Source organism: Boleophthalmus pectinirostris, unplaced genomic scaffold, assembly GCF_026225935.1.
Source record: "Boleophthalmus pectinirostris isolate CB_2022bp ecotype Guang Dong unplaced genomic scaffold, ASM2622593v1 HiC_scaffold_17, whole genome shotgun sequence".
Taxonomy (NCBI): domain Eukaryota; kingdom Metazoa; phylum Chordata; class Actinopteri; order Gobiiformes; family Gobiidae; genus Boleophthalmus; species Boleophthalmus pectinirostris.
The window spans coordinates 13,024,471-13,045,320 of record NW_026571115.1 but is presented as its reverse complement, the minus strand read 5'-3'; the positions used below and the strand labels follow the sequence as shown (position 1 = coordinate 13,045,320).

At 40.0% G+C, this 20,850-nt stretch overlaps 1 protein-coding gene and 1 pseudogene across 1 annotated transcript in view; one reads left to right on the top strand and one right to left on the bottom strand.

Moving 5' to 3' along the window:
- asic2 (acid-sensing (proton-gated) ion channel 2) overlaps positions 1 to 20,850 on the top strand; it is a 673,491-nt gene that overhangs the window by 111,905 nt on the left and 540,736 nt on the right. The gene's annotated exons all lie outside the window — the stretch shown is intronic.
- On the bottom strand, positions 9,634 to 9,750 carry LOC129408778 (5S ribosomal RNA; annotated as a pseudogene).

The window sequence follows — 20,850 nt, the reverse complement described above, 5'->3', positions numbered from 1 at the left end:
CAGCTATATTACATCTTATTTGAGATGTATATATTGTTGTAAGAATACCAGGAAAACTGTGGGAGGGGTTGAGTCTCTACAGATCAAGTCCATAACTTGCCAAAGCATTGACATCTGGAGACTAGCTGGTAGTACACTCCACTACAAAAGTTAACTTGTGCACCTTCATATCAGGCAAAACTATTTCAGGGACACAATCCACAATAGACAGATCAGTCAATTTATGTGGAATAGTAATTTACATTTCTTTTGAATCAGCACCTGTCACCAGTTGCTGTAGTAATTTTGTAATGCTGAAAATACCTCTGTTATTTCTGTCAGTACTCTTTAAACATGCCTAACCATACCATCTCAAACTTTAAACATAAGTGAAACTTTCTCTTAATGTATTCTTCTGGCAAACGTCCATTTTCAAACCTGCTCTAAAATGCTCCCAGAGTCTCTACTGGCCCTTTCACTTCTCTGTTCACAGTTGCCAAAGAGAAGTAGGCAAAGCAATGACATATGGAGACAAGCTGGTAGTGGACACTCACAAAAGTTACCTGAAAGTTTAGTAGGCAAAATTATTTTAAAGGTGCACTGTCCAACTTTACTTTATTCAATTACAGTGTTTTTTTACTGCTCTAAAATACTACGAAAACATGCATACCTACAGTGAGTAAGTTAGTCTCTCCACAGATCTGACTTGTAACTTTGCCTGGAGGCATTGTAGCCTCATCTTAGTGGAAAGAGGTAAGTTTAATGCCGTCCTGTGGGACATTTAAACAAAGCATTTCCACGAAGACAAGCAGGTGGTGGAAATCTACAAGAAAGTTGCACAGTGCATCTTTAAAGCCCCACCTTTTCTTTTGCTTTTCTCAGCCCACCTCGGCCCCTGAGCCCTTTTTCTCTTGAAGAAAGTTGTGAGAAAGTTACACAGTGCAACTTTAAACTGGCAAATTTCTCATGTTTCGTTTGCTTTTGTTTTCCCTCAGTCCACCTCAGTCCTCACCCTGCGCACGGCCTCATTTGGTGTAGAGAAAAACGCCCGGTGTTTAAACCCTGCGCTGTGAAGGTGGCGAACTCTCCACGAGAAAGTTACACAGTGCACCTTCCCAACTTGTGCATTTTTCATGTTTCTTTTGCTTTTGCTTCCGCTCAGCCCACCTCAGCCCCCCCACCGTGCGCATGGCCCCATTTGGTGTAGAGAAAAATGTGAGGCGTATAGAGTCCTGCGATGTGAACCTGCTCCTGCCTGAGACCAGCACAGATTTAGTGTTATTGCCACAGATCTGTTCTCATTACACACGAGCCCACCGGGCATGGAGTGATGATTGCTGTTTTCCACTGCCAAGCGCCCAGGCTGCCATTTATATACTGAGAGATTTGCATAAAATTGAGAGGAGTGAAGAAATACCCTTAGAAGCATGATGCTGAAGCTTTATTTCACTGTTTACTTTGGGACCAGGGGTTGTGTTTCCTGACCTGCTTCACTCGTCTGCTGCTGTGATAATGACCATAACGGTGGGCTGTGGGACCAGATCATTACCTTTTGTATTTTGTTAAGTTTTGGTTCATATTTTTTGCAGATGAATGTATGCAAGTGTGGGCTAAGTTTCGACTGAGCTAAACAACTTACATTTAAAGACTTTTTATAGCAAAAACTGTATAATACCAGACCTACAGCTATAAATTGGAAGTAAATCAGTGTTAAATAAAGGAGCAGAGGTGGGAAGTACTCAGTTACATTTACTTGAGTAACTTGTTAAAGAAATAGTACGTTTTACTAGCTGCATACTTTTGAGTACATTTTTAAAAATTAAAGTAACAATACTCTTACTTGAGTAAAGGTTTTGGTTCCTCTTCCCACTGTGAGTAAATCTACAAGTGACAAAAGTTTTATGCTGGTAGTATTAAATTATCTGTCCCTCCAATTACATTGACTTATGTCCCAACAGTTACTCTTTAAGTTAAGTTTTTACTCTTACTTGAATCATTTCTTTGACCACCTTGTACTTGTAATTGAGTAGCATTATTTTGAAATAACATTACTCTTACTTGATTGCAATCTTTAACTATGCTGCCCACCTCTTTTTAAAACCAAGGGACTGAAAAATAAAAAGAACATGGCTCAGAAGCCAACCATATCTTTTTTTTTTTTTTTAACAGGGATATGCAATTCAGAATAGACAGACTCACCTGTGGTGACCAGGGACACTTGCCATGATGTAGGAATGCGCCAGAGGTTTACGAAAATTAATAATTTTTTTTGGCCAAAAGTGGAACATTGTTCTCATATCAGAATATTATTCTTTCATTCCTTCTTTTCTTATGATTATTTTTCTCCTAACTAACTCACCTACTTTTCACCCAGTGAACCATGATGAAAACTCCCAACATTTTGCCAACTGTTAAAACTTTGCTATTTCCATTTTCCAAAAATAAACAAAATGTCCCATCAGTGCCTCCAAACAACCAAAAAAAATATGCACATAGAATCATGAATTTTGACACAGAAGTAGATCATGACAAGACAAAGAAAAAAAAAAAAATTATTTCATGGGACAGGGACAGTGCACAATATACATTAACAGGAGTGATGCATTGTACCTTAGCTATCAGCTGTTCTTCCTGGAGTCATGTGTAGCGTGTTTTAGGTTGATGGGGGAAACTGGAGCGCCCGGAGGAAAGCCATCAAGACATGGGGAGAAACATGTAAACTTCACCCAGAATTGCTTTACACCTCTAATTGTTATTTTTGTGATGACAATACATTTTAAAGGTGCATTGTATAACCTTTCTGGTGGAGGGTTCATCAAATGCTTTTCTCTGTGGAGATGTTATTGCTTCGCCTAGAATGTTTCACAGTATGACATTAAACTATGTTCATGGAAACAAAACCAGACCAAGATACAGGTCATATCTGTGAAGAGGCAACCCCGTTCAGTCAGAAGGCCTGTTTTTGTAGGTTTTTGACGGTTTTGAGCTATAAACCACCTGCAAATGAATACATGTAAGGTAGAGCTAGTTTAATGTCATACTGTGGAACATTCCAGTGACATATCCATAGAAACAAGCAGGTGACAGACCCCTAACCAAAAAGTTACATAGTGAACCTTTAAACATTTATAACCATACCATCTCAAACTTCAAGATAAACAGAACTCTTAATTTTATTCTTCTGGCAAACATCCATTATCAAACCTGTGTTAAAATGCTGCCGTGGTCCCTTCTGGCCCTTTCACTTTTCACTGTATTCACAGTTGCCAAAGAGGATAAACATGTTGTCTCAGAGATTAGCATTTCCCACAAGTCTGCACCATCTGACTCTCTGCAGGAAGTTTGGGTTTGAGCTAAAGTCCTGGATCTCACAGCAGATCTATGTTAGATCTCTGTTACCAGCCCAGTCTCACCAAAACTGTATGCAATCAAATCAAACATCACATCGCATTTCAGAATATTTTTGCAGGGTCAAAACTACAAAGGTACTATTCACAAACGCTGGTTCTTTTTAAAACAAAAAGGAAAGGAAAGGCTGTTGACATGCTTCGGCTGTTAGCTGTGAGGCATGTTCAGACAAAATTTAGTTTTGGATTAAAATGAAGTTTTGGACAAAAAGATGTCAAAGCACTTTGCAACTTGGAGAGGCTGGAAGAGGCGAACATCCACTCTAACTTATTGTCTTTTAAAAAGAACCAAATTTGCGAATGTAAAAAGAAGACAAAGGGAACATTTTTGGATTATATGCATAGCAGTTTTTTACCCAATAAATATAGAGACTAGGGCTGGGAATCACTGGGTCACTCATGATTCGATACGATACAGAGTACAGTAGTCCCTTGTTTATCACGGGGTTACGTTCTAAAAATAACCCGCGATAAGTGAAATCTGCAAAGTAGTCAACTTTATATTTTACAGTGATTATATCTGTTTTAAGGCTGTAAAACCCCTCACCACACACTTTATACACTTTTCTCAGACAGGACAGTTATAACCCTTTTTGCATCCTTCTTAAAACTTGCTGCTGCCGTCCTTATGTTATTTTTGTTATTCCCTAATGGAGCCCTACAGCGCAGAGTCCTGCACGGGCCCATGTTTAGAGACCTGCACCCGCACGGTACAACACTGCACCCACCCATCCACCCGAGATTATATCAGACTTTTGCACTTCATACGCCATGGACTGAATCAAGACTAAACCAGGACTAACCCAGGACTAACCTAGAACTGATTCCAGGACTGAACTAGGACTAAAACGGGACTAAACCAGGACTAAACCAGAACTGAGACAGGACTCACTGTCGGGAAAGGGTCAGAGGTGACCGCAGGAGAAAGGACCGGCTCAGCTCCGCACCTCATGAATGTAAGAGCGGCCGTCACCCGATCGCGCTTTGTGTACACCCCGATTCTGTGATATCTCTCTTACGTCCAAGATTAGTCCTGGTTTAGACCTGGTTTAGTCCTGACCCTCCTGTGTGTAATCACTACCTGCCCACATACCCACCTGTAAAATCCCAGAACGTTAAAACCCGCCCGTTTCAGCAACTATTTGCCCGTACCTGACCCGGTGCAGTCCTCTGCCACAGCCGTGTAACTTCTACCTTCTTTCAGCATGTCCAGAAGTCCAACTTTTTGTGCGATGGTTTGCATCTTCCTCTGCCTTTTAAGTGTGACCACAGGTGCCTTTGTCGGTGCAGAACGTTTTGTCGACATTGCGAGTTTTCTCCCCGACAAAACCCACAAATATACAGCGCTTCAGAATCACACTGCTAGAGATCGAACATTTATGTAAATTTGGCAGCTGAACAGCTGAATTCTGTACTGTACAGGAGACATGGCGCGGAAGAGATTGCTTGACAATGATCTACAGTTTCTTACCCAATCAGGATGCAGGGAGAGGGACACAATGCGCGTTCATACACTGTAAACAAAGGCATGCAAAATTGCACTTAAAAAATCAGCAAAACAGCGAGACCGCAGAAAGTGAATTGCAATATGGCGAGGGACGACTGTATTTGGCTGTAATTACTGTTATATTGCACCACCACAGGGTAAAGTTAATATGAAAATACATCTGTTTTACAAATCAAAACGGTGAATATGCCAAGTGTATTGCATAAACAAGTTTCCTTCCACTAAATAAGCAACACAATTTTATTGCCACCACAAAAGAATTGCTATAAGACAGAATATTCTTGTTGATATATCGATACAGCAGCCCACTATAAACATACGGTATCACTACATTTAGTATCACGGTATATCAATATTTAGATATTTTTGCACACCCCTAATAGAGATGGGAAAACTCATAATCTGCTAATGATAAAATTTAACTAGAAATGTCCTGTTTTAATTTCATATCACCAACCCCAAAATATTAAATACTGAATATACTGAATATTGAATACCAAAAAAAAACATTTCATTTAACTAATACAATCTCATTTCCCCACTATCTTAATGCTTGAACTGGTGTTATTATATTCCCTGTCATGTTCAAATATAGATAGCATAATACTGTATGTAATCAACACGCCTTTGTTGCTTTGCTCTGTGGTAATCTGCTGCTCTGAGGGGACTGCATCATTAATTAACAAAGCGCTCTATGATGAAGCTCACCCACAACGCACGATATCTCCCATGTGTAGTAGTAATAGTATAAACTCTATGACTCATTAGTATGTGTACAAGACAGGCACTTGTTTACTCTTATGTGATCACTAATGATGTATTATCTCTTCCTATGGGACATGCGTGCTGTCCTGTCATAGCCTTATATTGTTTCTAATTCCTCAGCGTTCTCCGCTAATTGAATTCATTAAGAGGACAGCGGGCCAAATCAACTGTTATTTTGCACTCATTCAAAGTAGCTAATTGCAAATTAAGTGACGCATTCGGGTGCTCTGGGGCCTGTGGGAGAATACAGCGCCGCTCTAGATCTGCTCCATACCTTCCAAATGGTCGTAATTACCGTCAGCGCTTCAATGATAAGTGCCCTGTTATCTCGTCCTCTGGCTCTGCTCTAAAATACTGTCAAGTCATCATTAACATATCCTGCCGGAGTCCTTATGGGGCATTTTGAAATACTCTCCAGCCCCTGTGTAATGGATGGCTACTGAGCACATTCACAGCAAATTTTACAAGCAACATCACTCCACGCCGTGACAGGAAAAAAGATTTATTTTTCCCATTCGAACGTGGAGGGGATTTCATGCTCCGAGTTGCCGAAAGGAGAAAGCTCAGGAAGTGAGAGAAGCCATGTTATTATTTTTGTTACAGCTGAAATTGAAGAGCGAAGCATGAGGGATGAAAAAGCAAAACTGGTGATATGAAAAGGTGAATGACAAAACATGTAGTGGATTCGAGGAGGTGGAGTAGGTGGAATACAGTATTTTGAGCTTTGGAGATGTAAACAGAGTAATAATAATAAAGGATTACTCAAACATAAACTTGGACACATTTTTATACAGTGCTTTTCCACCTTCAAGGCACTCACCAATTCACACACGCATTCATACACTAGTGACGGAGACGCTGTGGGCAAGATGGGTTAAGTGTCTTGCCCAAGGACACAGTGACGGTAATCATCTGTGGAAGTTCCAATCTGTGGCTCAGTGGATCGAACTGCTCAACCAAAGATGATTTATTATGTCGAGAGAAGGATTCAAACCGAATCAGTGCACACACTCTCTACCAGCTGAGATACTAAACAAACAAAACACAACTCCAGGTATGTTTTTGAGGAGGTTACAACGTTCTAATATTGCTTAAAGGTCACAGGAGTCAGTTTTGTGTAATACTGGACCTTTCAATTTAGGAGGATCTTATAATTTCATATGATGTAACGGACTGTTATTATTATTTTTGCTGCTGATGGAGAGCGAAGCATGAGGGATGAAAAAGCAAAACTGGTGATATGAAAAGGTGAATGACAAAACATGCAGTGGATCCAAGAAGGTGGAGAACTAGAGAGACCGTCCTTGGCTCTGTTGTTGCGGTTTTTGCATTCAGAATCAGCTCATTTCCATTTTGTCTTAATTGTTTGTTTTTGTCCTCGAATTAAAAAGTTAAATGAAAGAATGATTGATTTATACCGCAAATTGGTACCTCTCTTACTGAAGAAAAAACAAAGTAATGCAATTTTAAGCCTCCTGAAAAGCACTACAAGACCAATGCATAATTATTATGCAGATCTCATAGTACGATATTCTCACAATATTCAAGGTTCTTTCTAACTTATTTCTTCCTACTGTCTTCATTGAAATGGAACAGAAGACTGTGGTCTATGTAGTTCCCTCTGTTTTTTAGCTGTTGCAACAAAACAAAGCATTTAAATGAAGGAAGCTTATAATTTGATATGTTGTGACAGGCCACTAGGATTTTGAATATTTTATCTTAATTTACTTGTTAAGTAAAATGATCTGACAATGTTTTTCCTTGACAAGTCAAATCTACTCTTAATCAAGATAAAATGTTTGTTAATGGGACAATATTACGCTGTTTTCTGATCTTTGTTCAAATGTTGTTTCCTCATCAAAAGATACCTGGAGTTGTTTTGTATCATTTACACAAATTTAACTCGCAAACCCTGCTTATTAAGGCTGAATTCTTGTCTCAAACAAACAAAAAAAAATACCCATGTTATATCAAGCCATAATACAGGAAGTGCTCCATTGTGTTTTAAAATCCATACACTTTCACTAGAATCATTTGAATAATTTCTACCTTGGAAATGCCAATCTCTACTAAACTAAAGGTAAAAGGTGACTTCTAACTCGAAAACTACTGCTTCATGATGTCACAAGGTGGAGTATTTTGAGTTTTTGAGATGTAGACAGCCTAATAATAAAGGGTTACTGTAAGATATGTGCAAAACACAAATCCAGGTATTGTGTAAGTCAATTTTGTGTAATACAAAATATTTAATAAGTGACTAATCTAGATATTATTTTCTAATGCAATTGTTTTAGTGATTTCTTTGTCCTGTATGACCTTCATAGACATGTGATAGTATGACATCATATAAAGAAACCATATTAGCCTTGGCCCCGTCCTTGTCCCTGTTTAGGCTGGACCATCTGGTCTCAGAACCACTGGACTGTAAAAAAGGTCTAAGTAGGTGTGGTGCATTCAGGAGTGTTTCAATTATACAAAAAAGTCTGTCATTATAACAATTGTAATTCTCCGTGGCCCCATTCTCATTAAATGTTAAAAGCAGACATCAAGTGGGAATCTAATCTAATACATAACAAATGTTGGATTGATTTTGTCCCCTTTAGAATTATAGGGTTTTATCTGATGTTATTGTTGAAATTGAGTTAATCATATATTCTTCTTGCTGAATACCTTTTGTACACTTCATCAAGATTGTCTGGGGTTTGGTAAATTTTTATTTTTGTACGAACAAAGCCAATTTCCTAATAGCATTCTGCTCTTTGGTGGGCACTGACACCAAAGACGCGTTGTGATGTTGTTACCTGAATAAAACGTACCTAGAGTTGTGTTTTGTTTCATTCACACATGTTTGATTAACCCTATATTATTAGTCTGTCTACATCTTCATAGCTCAAAATGCTTTGTTCCACCTTGTGATGTCATGAAGAAGTAGTTAACAGCTACTTTTTACTTTTAGTTTAGAGGAGATGTGTGGAGTTTAAAAACACAATGGAGCACTTTCTGTATTACCACATGACATCACAAGGTGGAACAGTGTTTTCTGTTTTAGAGAAGAACTCCTTAAGGTTAAATATACAGGGCTTGTGTGTTAAACATGTGAATGAAACAAAACACAACTTCATGTTTCTGATGAGGAAACAGCATTATAACAAAGATGAAAAAACAGAGTAATATGGGCCTGTATATCATAATAGAAGGGGACAATTTTGTATGCTCTTGATGGACCCAAACGGAGTATTTCAAAAATATTAGTATTTTAAAATAGAGAATGGAAAAGAGAATGTGGGTACGTGCAGTGCAGTCAGTATTGAAACTCCCAGCCTTACTGCTCATGTGTTACACAGATATGGCAGAACACAGTGGAGCAAAACCAGTCTCTCTCCTAGGACTATATATTCTATTATTGCACACCGCCCTTTTGCACACCGCCCATCTGCACACTACCCATCTGCACAGATTAGCCTCAATACTGGAACTATTTTTAACTGACCCAGCAACAGACTGGCCAACAAACAGGCAGGTCCTCCTCTGAGCAAAGACCCTCCCCTGGCATCTTTTTGGGATGGAATTCAATCATAACAGTTTGTTTTCTGTTGTAGTCAATTAGTCAGAGATTAATTTTTGATGATTAGATGAGTCAATTAATATTTCCATTGCCATCTTGATTGTTTTTAATATAATCATAGGATAAGTTTAAAATATGCTAACTGATTGATGGATTGATTTGTATAGCGCCTTTCAACATACACAAAGCGCTTTACAGATCATTATTCAGTCACTGCAGACTCAGTGGTGGTAAGCTACTATTGTAGCCACAGCTGCCCTGGGGCAGACTGACGTAAGTGAGGCTGCCAATCTGCGCCATCGGCCCCTCCGACCACCACCATCACTCACGCACACACCACTTTCATACTAGGCAATGTGGGTGAAGTGTCTTGCCTAAGGGCACAACACCAGTTTTTTGCCACTGGCGCCCGACTGTGGCACCTGGAATTCCTTGTGGTCTCCCAACCAAGTACTATCCAGACCTGGCCTGCTTAGCTTCTGAGATCTGATGGGATCAGGCTTTGACAAGCCTGTATGGCCACCAACGGAAAGCTTTTTATAGCAAGTCTAAATTAATTTTGTTATTTCATTTGGTTGTCATGACTACACTGTTTACAACCTAAATATAGCATGGATATATAATGAACAGTTTATTAAGAATGACTCAGGCTTAGTGACTAATACCCTAACCTCTTACTTAAGCAGTTACTGAGCCAGTCATTAAACTAATGAACTACTTAAGCTAATTAAGGTATTGCTTTCATAAGTGTTACCCAAGATATATAAGTTATAATTCAGATAACAATTATTGATTACTAAATTGTGCATTGAATGTTTTAAATCAATAATTTGTCCTCATGAAATGTCATTTCAGCCATACTTCTGAGTTCATTTATGTTCATATTAAAGTACACATATTCTGCTTAAGCCTGCATCCATCCATCCATTCATCCATCCATTCATCCATTCATTTTCTTCCGCTTATCCGGGGCCAGGTCGCGAGGGTAGCAGTCTAACCAGGGACTCCCAGACGTCTTCCTCCAGCTCCTCCAGGGGGGACCCCGAGGCATTCGCCTTTGCCTTTGGGCTCAGCTCCCTCTTCACCACCACGGTTCAATACAGCGACCGCATCACTGCAGACGCTGCACCGATCCACCTGTCAATCTCACTCTCCATCCTCCCCTCACTTGTGAACAAGACCCCGAGATACTTGATTTCCTCCACTTGAGGCAGGGACTGTCCACCCACCCAGAGAGGGCAAGACACCTTTTTCCTGTCGAGAACCATGGCCTCAGACTTGGAAGAGCTGATCCTCATCACAGCCGCTTCACACTCGGCTGCAAAAGTGCACACTGCAGGTCCTGGCCTGATGAAGCCAACAGGACAACATCATTTGCAAACAGCAGAGATGAAATCCTGTGGTCCCCAAACCAGACCCCCTCTGGCCCCTGACTGTGCCTAGAAATTCTGTTCATAAATACAATGAACAGAACTGGTGACAAAGCATCCACTGGGAACAGGTCTGACTTACTGCCGGCAATACAAACACAGCTCCTGCTCCGGTCATACAGGGACTGGACAGCCCTGAGCAAAGGGCCCTGAACCCGAACTCCTGACTCCTCAGCCTCCCCAGTAAGGTCTATTCCAGGGTACTGGAGAGGAGAATCCGGCTGATAGTCGAACCTCAGATCCAGGAGGAGCAGTGTGAGTTGATCAACAATACAGCATCTTGAAAATAAATGATTAAAGGTTGCTCCAACATGTATGAATCACTCTAAATACAACTTTGAGAAGGTTAACAGTGTTTTAATAGCATTATCAACTGTTCCTAGTTGTTGTTTTTTTCCCTTTTAATAGCAAATTGGAAGATTTGTAGTTTGTGCTGCCTTCAGGGACTGTTGCAATTTCAAGTAGCTGGTGACATCACAAAAGACTGCCTTAATAGCAGCCTGACATTTCTGATTCCAAACATTTGGCTGTGTAAGGTGGGTACCTGTTAGACCAATCACACTGTTCCTCATACCTCCAGACCCCACATGTGTGGCGTTTAGTTATCTCTTTAGTCCCCCTCGACATTTTTTCTTCCTGTGCAGTTTTCCTTGATTCCAGCAAAAAATAGATCTATTAGAAAAAGCATACTGCCTCTCTGTATCTGACTTGGTGACAGTTTTGTCCATTGACTGTACAGGCTTTACACTGCGGTTCCTGTGTTATAGCTCCTACCTGCTCCCTGACCTCAGCTCTGGCTCAAGCTCTCACTACTCTCTCTCTCCTATTACCACTCAGCTTGAAATCTGTCATACTACTGACACCACTCTCCCCAGACACTTCCTCCTCCAGATACTAGAGCTCTCCTTTAAGTCGTGAGACAGTTATAGTGCTGGACCGCCTCCTTTGGCTTCACTGTGTTAACATGGCCCGACCTCTCCCCTCTGGTTTACCCACAATGCCCTTTGTCAAGTCCCTGTTTGGTTAAAGAGGCGGTGATAGTGCACTTGCTATGTATCTACTATCTTCTGAGATGTCAGTAGTTTTATTTCAGCAGTGTATTTCTAGTAAGCTTATGAAACAAAATCAATATTCAGATGCTGAACACTAGTTCTGAAGCAAAATACTCAAGCAAGTACCAGCATTAAAAAAAAAAGATGAGTTGGACCTTTTTAAATTGCTTTTAATCTGTTACACATATTCTTAAATGGTCAGACTTTAACATTTTTCATACATACATAGACTAACCAGGGGAAATGCCTTGCCCAATGACAACAGATGTGTGAGATTTGTACTTCCAACCACATGCACCACAACACTCTTATTGGTAAACAGTCAAGCGTAGCATTGCTGCAGAAAGAGGCAATTGAAACAGCTAGAAAAATCTATATAACATGTTGTAACATTGAACTATCGATTAACTGAGTGGACTTGAGGTATACAAAATGACCAGTGACTAGTGTACGATTGCAATGTCCTCACAAATACTTCTACTTTCTTTGTGAATAAGAACATTTAAAGATCATTGTTGTGCTTTAATGCAGTAAATTGTAAACCTATATGGATAAACTCTAATCCACAGTTTACATATACTGTGTGTAGACTACTTTGTTAGTCTAAACCAGTGCTTCTCAATTATTTTCTGTCTTCTCAATTATTCCCCCCCCCCCACCGCGTGACTATAGATAGTATCATTTGTCTATAAAATTGTTATAAGTACACCTGTGCGTAACACTGCCACCTTATATGACGCCAACAACGCTCGCTGGTTTACTGAAGTAGCAGTCACAAAGCGGGATGATTGTCGGCAATATTCGGCACGTTTTCGCTGAAAAATCTCAAGCGGCTTATCAGAGTGATTGGGGTGTAATGTATTTAAGTGACGCCTTAATTTATTGGGCTTCATGCTGTCCGCTGCCAACATTTTTAGACACAGTAAGCACACCGGTCTTTCCTCGTCTCCCACCGTAGTCACAGTGAAGCCAAGCGCTACATACGCTTCGTCATATTTCCTCATCTTAGCTTTCGGGAGATTTTCGTTTGTCTCTTTATCTCTGTCTCTCTCCGCCTGTCTTCTCATCCCTGTTAAATATTTTTTTCATGGTGTCACTTGAGGATCTGCTACACTTCGTGTCTACACTTCATACTCAAACTCTGTGCTGTGTGCAAAGCGCGCATGCTCAGTGCAAACAAAACTCCTACACCACCGAGCGAATGCTCCCTGCGCACACTCTGCCAATGAGAGCGCCACTGCCCCCTAATGTAGTGGAAGTGCAATTGCACTTTATTCTAAAGGCCCGTTCAGACCAAAGCGTCAAAGCGTCCACTTTCTATGTAAAGTCTATGTGGACGCGCGACTAGAGCGTCCTGCGTTTTTGCGGCGCGTTTTCGGCGTCAGCGCGGCGCGTCTTCAGCGTTTTGGCATCAGCGGCCAAGACGCGCGTCCAAGGCGTCAGCGTCAAGAAGTTGAAAATGCTGAACTTTTCGCGTCAGACGCGCCGCGTCGACCAATCAGGGACGAGTATCCAGAGACGCAGCGACGTTATTATCAGGAAGAAAGACCCGAGAACCAGAACGAGAACCACAAACATGAACGGAGAATAAATATATACGCCACAATCACCGAGCCGATCGCGAGGACTACACCAGGACCGGACCAGGACCAAACCAGGACTAGACCGAGACTAAACAAGGACTAGACCGTGATTAGACCAGGACTAGACCGGGACTAGACCGGGACCAGACCGTGATTAGACCAGGACTAGACCGAGACTAGACCGAGACTAGACCAAGACTAAACAAGGACTAGACCGGGACTAGACCGTGATTAGACCAGGACTAGACCGGGACCAGACCGGGACTAGACCGGTATTAGACCAGGACTAGACCGGGACTGATCCAGTGTCATTAGTGGAGTATAAATATATATACGCCCCAGTCGTCGACTCGATCTCCTCCGCTGATGTTTTATGTCATAAAAACACTAAAGTCTCTCTCAGTCTGGTCTGACATTGTTTCGGGAAAAGACCGGGACCGGGCTCTTGTTTCCAGGGCAACGGACGCGCGTCAAGTATTTTTGTCCCGTTCGTCCACGGCGTCAAAGACGCGCGTCGGGGGCGTCTAAACTCAAATGCAAAGGCTCCAAATAGAGGCGTCAAGGCGTTTTTTGACGCTTTGGTGTGAACGGCCCTTAAGAAAGTAAAAAAAATCAAAATAAAAAAAATAAAAAAGCATGTTCCCCGAGGTCAAACGCGCCCCCCTTGACGGAGCCTCGCGCCCCCCCAGGGGGGACCAGTGCTTCTATTTGAGAAGCACTGGTCTAAACCATTGTTTCCCAAAGACTGCATTGCGACCCTCAGGTGGGTTGCAAGAGACTTTTTTCGTTTGCCTTGTCACCATCTGCATGTAGGTCTGGAATATACAGATCTGCCTGTACTGCGCTCTCCTCCTGCACCTCGGACTGGAACACGCTACAAAAACGCAGACATGTCCACTTATCTCATTAGAAATGTTGAAATGTTAAGACATGTTTTTGTATAATTTCTAATCCTTTTTTTTTTTTTTTTTACGTATTTTTCGGTCTATAAGGCAAGCTTAAAATCCTTTCATTTTCTCAAAAATCAACAGTGCGCCTTATAATCCTTTGTGCCTTTTGTATTAATTCTGGTTGTGTCCAACAGAAGCTGACCGCATCAGCACACAAGGAGAAAGCTGTTTTTATCAAATGAGCCATGTGGTTTTAAGTTTCATTTCAGTAAAATGTAAACAAATGTATGCAAAACTGCATTAAACACCTTATTACTCAATGTATATTTGAGTCCTCCTCGTAGGAAATTAAAAAAAACAAACTTAAATGATCCACCCACATTCACGTTCATTATATATTCTCCAAGACAGGGAGGCAACACCGGGCACATTACGCCACCATCTGCCAATGGATTGTGGATGCCTGGGCCAAGGGATCTGTCTCAAGTGTAGTTCGTTTGTTTTGCTTAATGTGCCTTACAATCCGGTGCACCTTATAGTCTGAAAAATACAGTGATTATTTTATTGACTATTTTGCCTGGAAACAGCAAAAGTATATATTATTTTAATCCTCAGACAAGTTAAAGAACCATCTCTCAATATTGCCTGTCCATGATATTTGTACTGCTGAGTCAGCTTGTCTACTGTGAAAAGAATGAAGTCACTTGTCTCAAACACTTGGCATATTTGCAGGGTGGTTAATTCCACAGTTCCCATGATGCTTCACTGCCTGTCGCCCTGGAGCGATGATGGAGCAGATTGGAGACAGAGGGGGTCCCACACAGACGAGGGGGGGTCGGCGCTCTGCTGAGAAGGACATGTCTGCAGTATTAACAGACATTAGGGTTAGTGTAGCTCATTTGGCACACATGTATTTGTAATGCACTGTGTCAGCTAATGTGAGCAACTGTCTCAGGGGGGTCCGTAATTCAGAACATTTTTAGTGTAAATGTATTAGACATACAAGGCTGTTATCATTAATTCTGAAATAACAAGATTTAAAGGTGCACTATGTAACTTTTCTGATGGAGAGTACCTACTTGCCTCCATAGAAATTTTATTGCTTTGCCTGGAATGTTCCACAGTATTTTTTATTGCCGTTATCTATCTCCATGGACACAAAAGTTATGCTACCAGACCGAGACCTGCTCACAGAAGACAATTTTCAATTTATTTTTAAAAACAGGTCCAGGCAAAGCAACAACATTTCCATAGGGACAAGCAGGTGGAAATGTTACATAGTGGAGGGTCAATCAAGACGCTTTTCTCCATGGAGATGTTATTGTGTCCTTTGTAATATTTCTCATTATGGATTAAACCTTTCTATCATCATGGAAACCAAACCAGACAAAGTTACAGGTCAGATCTACGGAGAGGCGACCCTGCTCACAGTCAGAATGCCTGTTTCTTTTATGTATTTTTGAGCAATAAAACCACATGTAATTGTAATGTAATGTAAATGTAAGTTAGAGCCATTTAATGTCATACTGTGGAACATTCTTCTCTTCAGAGCAATGACATATCCATTGAAACATGCAGGTGACAGACCTCGAGCCAAAATGTTACAGAGTACACCTTTAAGCTTCTGCTCTTTTACCCAGTGGCCACATTGAAACTAGTGTCCTCTGTAAAGCTACATTTCAGAGCAGCTGTTTACTGTGGCAGTTGTCGCTGTTTTGTTGTGGAGCAGTGCTTAAAGTCACTGCTGTAAGTCCATAATCCTTCAGAGAGATGCTCAGACTCTGTCACTAACACCAGCAGTACGCTGTGTTCCCTGAGTGCTCGCTCTACATAGTATTTCAATGAAGAGTTAAGTCCCATTCTGATCACAAAGGCTTTATCTTCTGTGAGCTAGAATGTCATCTTTTTCATATTGTTTTGAAATATTTCTCATAAGACGCTCTTCCTTGCACTCATATCTACTCTGTTATAAGAGAATGTAACAGGATTTCAAAACTACTTTTACACTCTGAAGTCTTCTATTGAATTAATTGCAGACTATTATTTTAAAATCTATCCATCTTATCAGATGGTGTTGTTAAAAACGATACATTTTGTGATTTCTTATCAATACTACTGCTTATTTGTAAATACTAGCCAATCTAGAAGCCTTCAGTTAGTATATATTTTCATTTATTTAGCGAAATAAACTATGATAGTGACTAGCTGACTATGATAAACTACTAATATAATCATTTATTGCAGCCCTACTTCTTATCCCTTACTTGCACAAAAAAATTGCAAAATAAATTGGAAGAAAGAATTCACAATTCACAATGGTTCAGCTCTATATTCATAATACTGTAATATTGATGAGGAGTGGAACCTCTAAATTAGTCATATGTTAGAGACTGTACATATTTTAATGCACTGTCAATACATCTTTTGGACAGGAGCTCCATTTGAACCAGACTATTTGCTGTTAGAGAAATTCTATTCCTGTGCTGTACCGACTGCCAGCTCAGTTCTTGCCATCTTATCCCACGTCATCAGGGGTATAATACTCCCTACAGTGTAAGCATAGTCTGAAAACATGAACATTACTAAAATAATTTATTGCAGCCCTAATTCTTTATCAGAGTGCTGTTGTTAATATCTTGATTACTATATACATTTTCTGGTCAAGGGTGCACCACCTTGAGTCCATGTACGATACGTACATGGACTATGTACATTTCTTCCTGGAATGTTTCACATTATGGCATTTAATTCAGCTATCTCCAAGGAGACGAGCTGGCCACATCACCAGGTCACCTTGGGGTCAGATCAGTAGAGAATTGGATCTGCTCACAGTAATAATGCATGTCTTTGTGGTAGTTTTGACAAATAAAAACACTATAAATGAATAAATACAGGATATATTTTGTTTAATGTCATACTGTGGAACATCCTAGACAAAGCAGTAACATCACCATGAGACAAGTAGATAATGGGTCCTACACCAGAAAACACCGCACCTTTTAAAGAATGCAAAGAAACAATAAAGAGACATTTTATTTTAGACCAGCAAAGTCCCAAATTACAGCCCAGTAGCTTGTATTTGTTTGAATTTGTATTTTTATATTGAACTGAACAACTGAAATGAATTTGTTTAACTATTGACATTGCCAGCTTGTTGTACAACTTAACTTTCCACATGATTATTCCAATTCCTTTTCTCATTTGTAATGTTCCAGAGAGAGCTACTCACGGCATGAAATAAAACAGTTTATGGACGCCCAGAGACAAAATATATTTTGTAGTCCTGACTGAATTTCAATTATTTTTGTGCCTGTCCTCCTCTAAACCAAAAATCGTAAAATACTAATACTATAAACTCTTTGGACTACTGTTTATCGCCCATTTATTTTCCGGGCTTGTCGGAGCCATGCTGCTGCCCAAATGCTAATGGGGTTATTAACAGAGCTAGCGCTTATTGTTGCGTGGCTAGCAGGACAAATTTAGCAGGTGTCAAACTTGATAGCTTCTGGATTCCTGTCGACAGAGGAAATGGAGGAAAATCACTTTCTCCTCATTTGAATATTTGTTCTTCGGTTTTGTTCTTGTTGCTACCACTTTTTCATCTGCTGCCTAGGTTGTCTTCCTTTCTCTGACAGGTTATTTGTTGAAAAATGAAATTGTATTACTTAATTTTTTTCCCGTACTTGCAGCAGAAGTGGCAGAAGAAATTGGAAAAACTATTCACAAATGCTTCAGCTCCATAGTCTTATAATATTCATGGGGAGTAGCACCTCTCTAAATTAGTCATATGTGAGGGACTACGCATTATATTTTAAAGCATGATTGTCGATACATTGACATCTTTTTGGACAGGGGCACAGTTTGAACCAGACTATTTGGTGTTTAGAGAAATTGTGTCTTGGTGCTGTGCTGGGGGCTCTCACTGCCAGCTCGGTTCTTGTTATCCTATCTCATTAGAGGTATAACACTCCCTACAACAAAAGCGTAGGCAGATTGGACTGCACTATAGGGATGATTTTTCTTAATCGATCGTTGGGAGAATTAACGATTGATTATCGATTAATCATTAATGTTTTTATATTAATATGATCATCATTATTATTACTATCTGCACTACTAATCTGCATAAATAAATTAAACTTTACGATATATAAACCGTAACCACTCTAGAGCCACATCAGCCTGTTTGACATTATAATGTGTTTAATGCAGCTTTGCCCAAGTCTCACAGAAACGAAACTTATAACCGCATGGCTAATTTGCATAAACTAAGCAAAGAAAATAAAACAGCTCTTGTTCGCTGATGCGACACAACTCAGTGGAATGTAGGTTAGTGTGACCATATTTGCGTTTGTCAAAGCCAGGACACCGTACGGGAGGTGGGAGGTGGGGACTTGTCATCGACATTGCGCTACTCTCACCTGGCAAAACTTTTTTATGTTTTCGGTGTCCTGGTGAACTTTCTTGTACAAGTCATCGTTAAATACATATTTGTGCTTCGGCACGTTGCAGGCTGACCGACTGTTTGTGTCTCGCTCCTTCTGAGTGCAGAGAGCTACATGTACGGACCCCTGTTCGTCCCCAGACATGGACGTTTGGTCAAGCTATGCCACGCACAGCAACCTACATTCGGTTTGTCGATTGAAATTTACGTAATTGATGAAATTCTTAATGATCGCTTATCGATTAATCGACTAATCATGCCCATCCCTACCGCACTAGACAGGAATAAACACTATATAATAATGTATCTGTGAGTTCTGTACTGATGATAAATACACTTCTCCTGGGTAAGAACTCTAGCCTCTCCTCTTCAACTCTCAGGCTACTACACTTTATTCGACAACAGTTGGTAATATATTTTTTTCGCTAGACTGTAATTAACAATACCATTTAATTACATGGTATTTTCACAAAACAATGAACCGCGTTTTTATTGGCGACTTGACTCCTGAGGTTTCTGCATCGCAACCAAATTTACATGTTTTACCTTCCCCCCATCTCCTGTAAATATTATTGTCCTATATAATGTTGTGAAGCCAGACGTAGCATTTAAGGTTGTATTTTGTTGCGTGGGTCTGATATTCTCATAAAGCTGTCAGGTAGTTTAACATCATCACTCTAGTGGGCCTAATGTACTATTTAAACGAAGCAGACACCAAACTTAAATGTCATGTTTTAGTGGCGTTTAAATGAAAACACAGATGTCTTCGGGGAGCCATTTTGTTCTGATGTAGTGATAGCAGGTGCTGAAGTTTGTGACAGAGATATGATCTGTCCTCGGGCTGGTGTCAGAATCAACCCAGGAGTATTTTAGTGCTTTTAGTTTAAGGTGTCTTCAGTAACACCTTGAGAGTTAATAGAGGTAAAACTTATCTCCTCCCGGGGTAAAAATGTCACGATTTTACAGGTTGGAAATGTGATGGAATAATAATTAATATATGGGTGTTTAAGTAGCACATGTCTTGTCAGTGAATTATTTTGGTAGACGCATGATGGACGTTTTTACTGAGAAAAGAATCAGGAGCAGTGCAGAGTTTCAGAGAATTTCAATCATCAAATTCTAAAATATATTGTCCTCCTAGCAAGTCATTTTTCAGAGATTCCACTTCCACTTCGCTGTAAAGTTTTGGAGAATAGAATGAGATAGAAAATTCTTTTAAAACACTTTCAGCAGTTATGCAATTAGGCTGGTGTTGTTGAAAAGAACATGCTGGAAATATGTATTGACTTGAATGTAAACAAATGTAATGTAGTTAAGAACAAATAGTCTTTTCTTTAGATTTATGAGAGAAAGCTTTATGTGGGATCAAATTATGTTCAGTAAATGCCAGGCTCCAGCTCATACAGTTCGAGGTTATCCATCTTTTGCATTATTCTAAAACTAAACTGAACAGACTTTTCCCTTCTATTTCACCATTGTATGACAAGTGTAAGGTGAGCAATGGTTCCTTGGGTCATTTATTTTTTATGTGTCCTATACTCAAGAACTTTTGGTCTCAGATTTTTCATTTATACAGTACCATATATAAGAAAATTCTACCGCCTGATGTTTTGATTGTGGTGCTTGGGTAGTCTGATCAAACACTGACACAGTAAACCATTATGTTTGACATGATTATTGCAAAGAGGACGACTCTGAGGGAATTGAAGACCACAACACCTCCCTGTTTCCATAAATGTTTAAATGATACGATGTCTTGTTTGTATCTTGAAGAGATTTGGTACAATCTGTCGGACCAGTGAGATAAATTTACAAAAATTTGGGGACCTTTTATAGATCATATTAAACAGAGGACTCGACATCAAACTTCAAAGGACTCATTTTTCATTTGACCTCTGTAGACATTACTGTAGACTCTGTAGAATGTTTTTTTTTTTTGTATATATGTGCACTGGCAGTGTTTGTGTGTGCGTTTTTTCAAATGAAAAAAGGGAAACCAAATAAACAATATATCGAAAGAAGAAATAGCCTTGCATCCGTCATGGCATTATTATTATTTACAGAAACATTTTAGCATTGATAAATTACAGAATATGATAAACATGTTGGGAGATTACTTGTTATTCAGGCTGCCAAGTGGAGAGGCAGAGGAGCCGTGATTTGACCAAAAAAAGCCCAACACATGATGCATGATGATGTCAATATTTATTCCAGTCCCAATAATATTA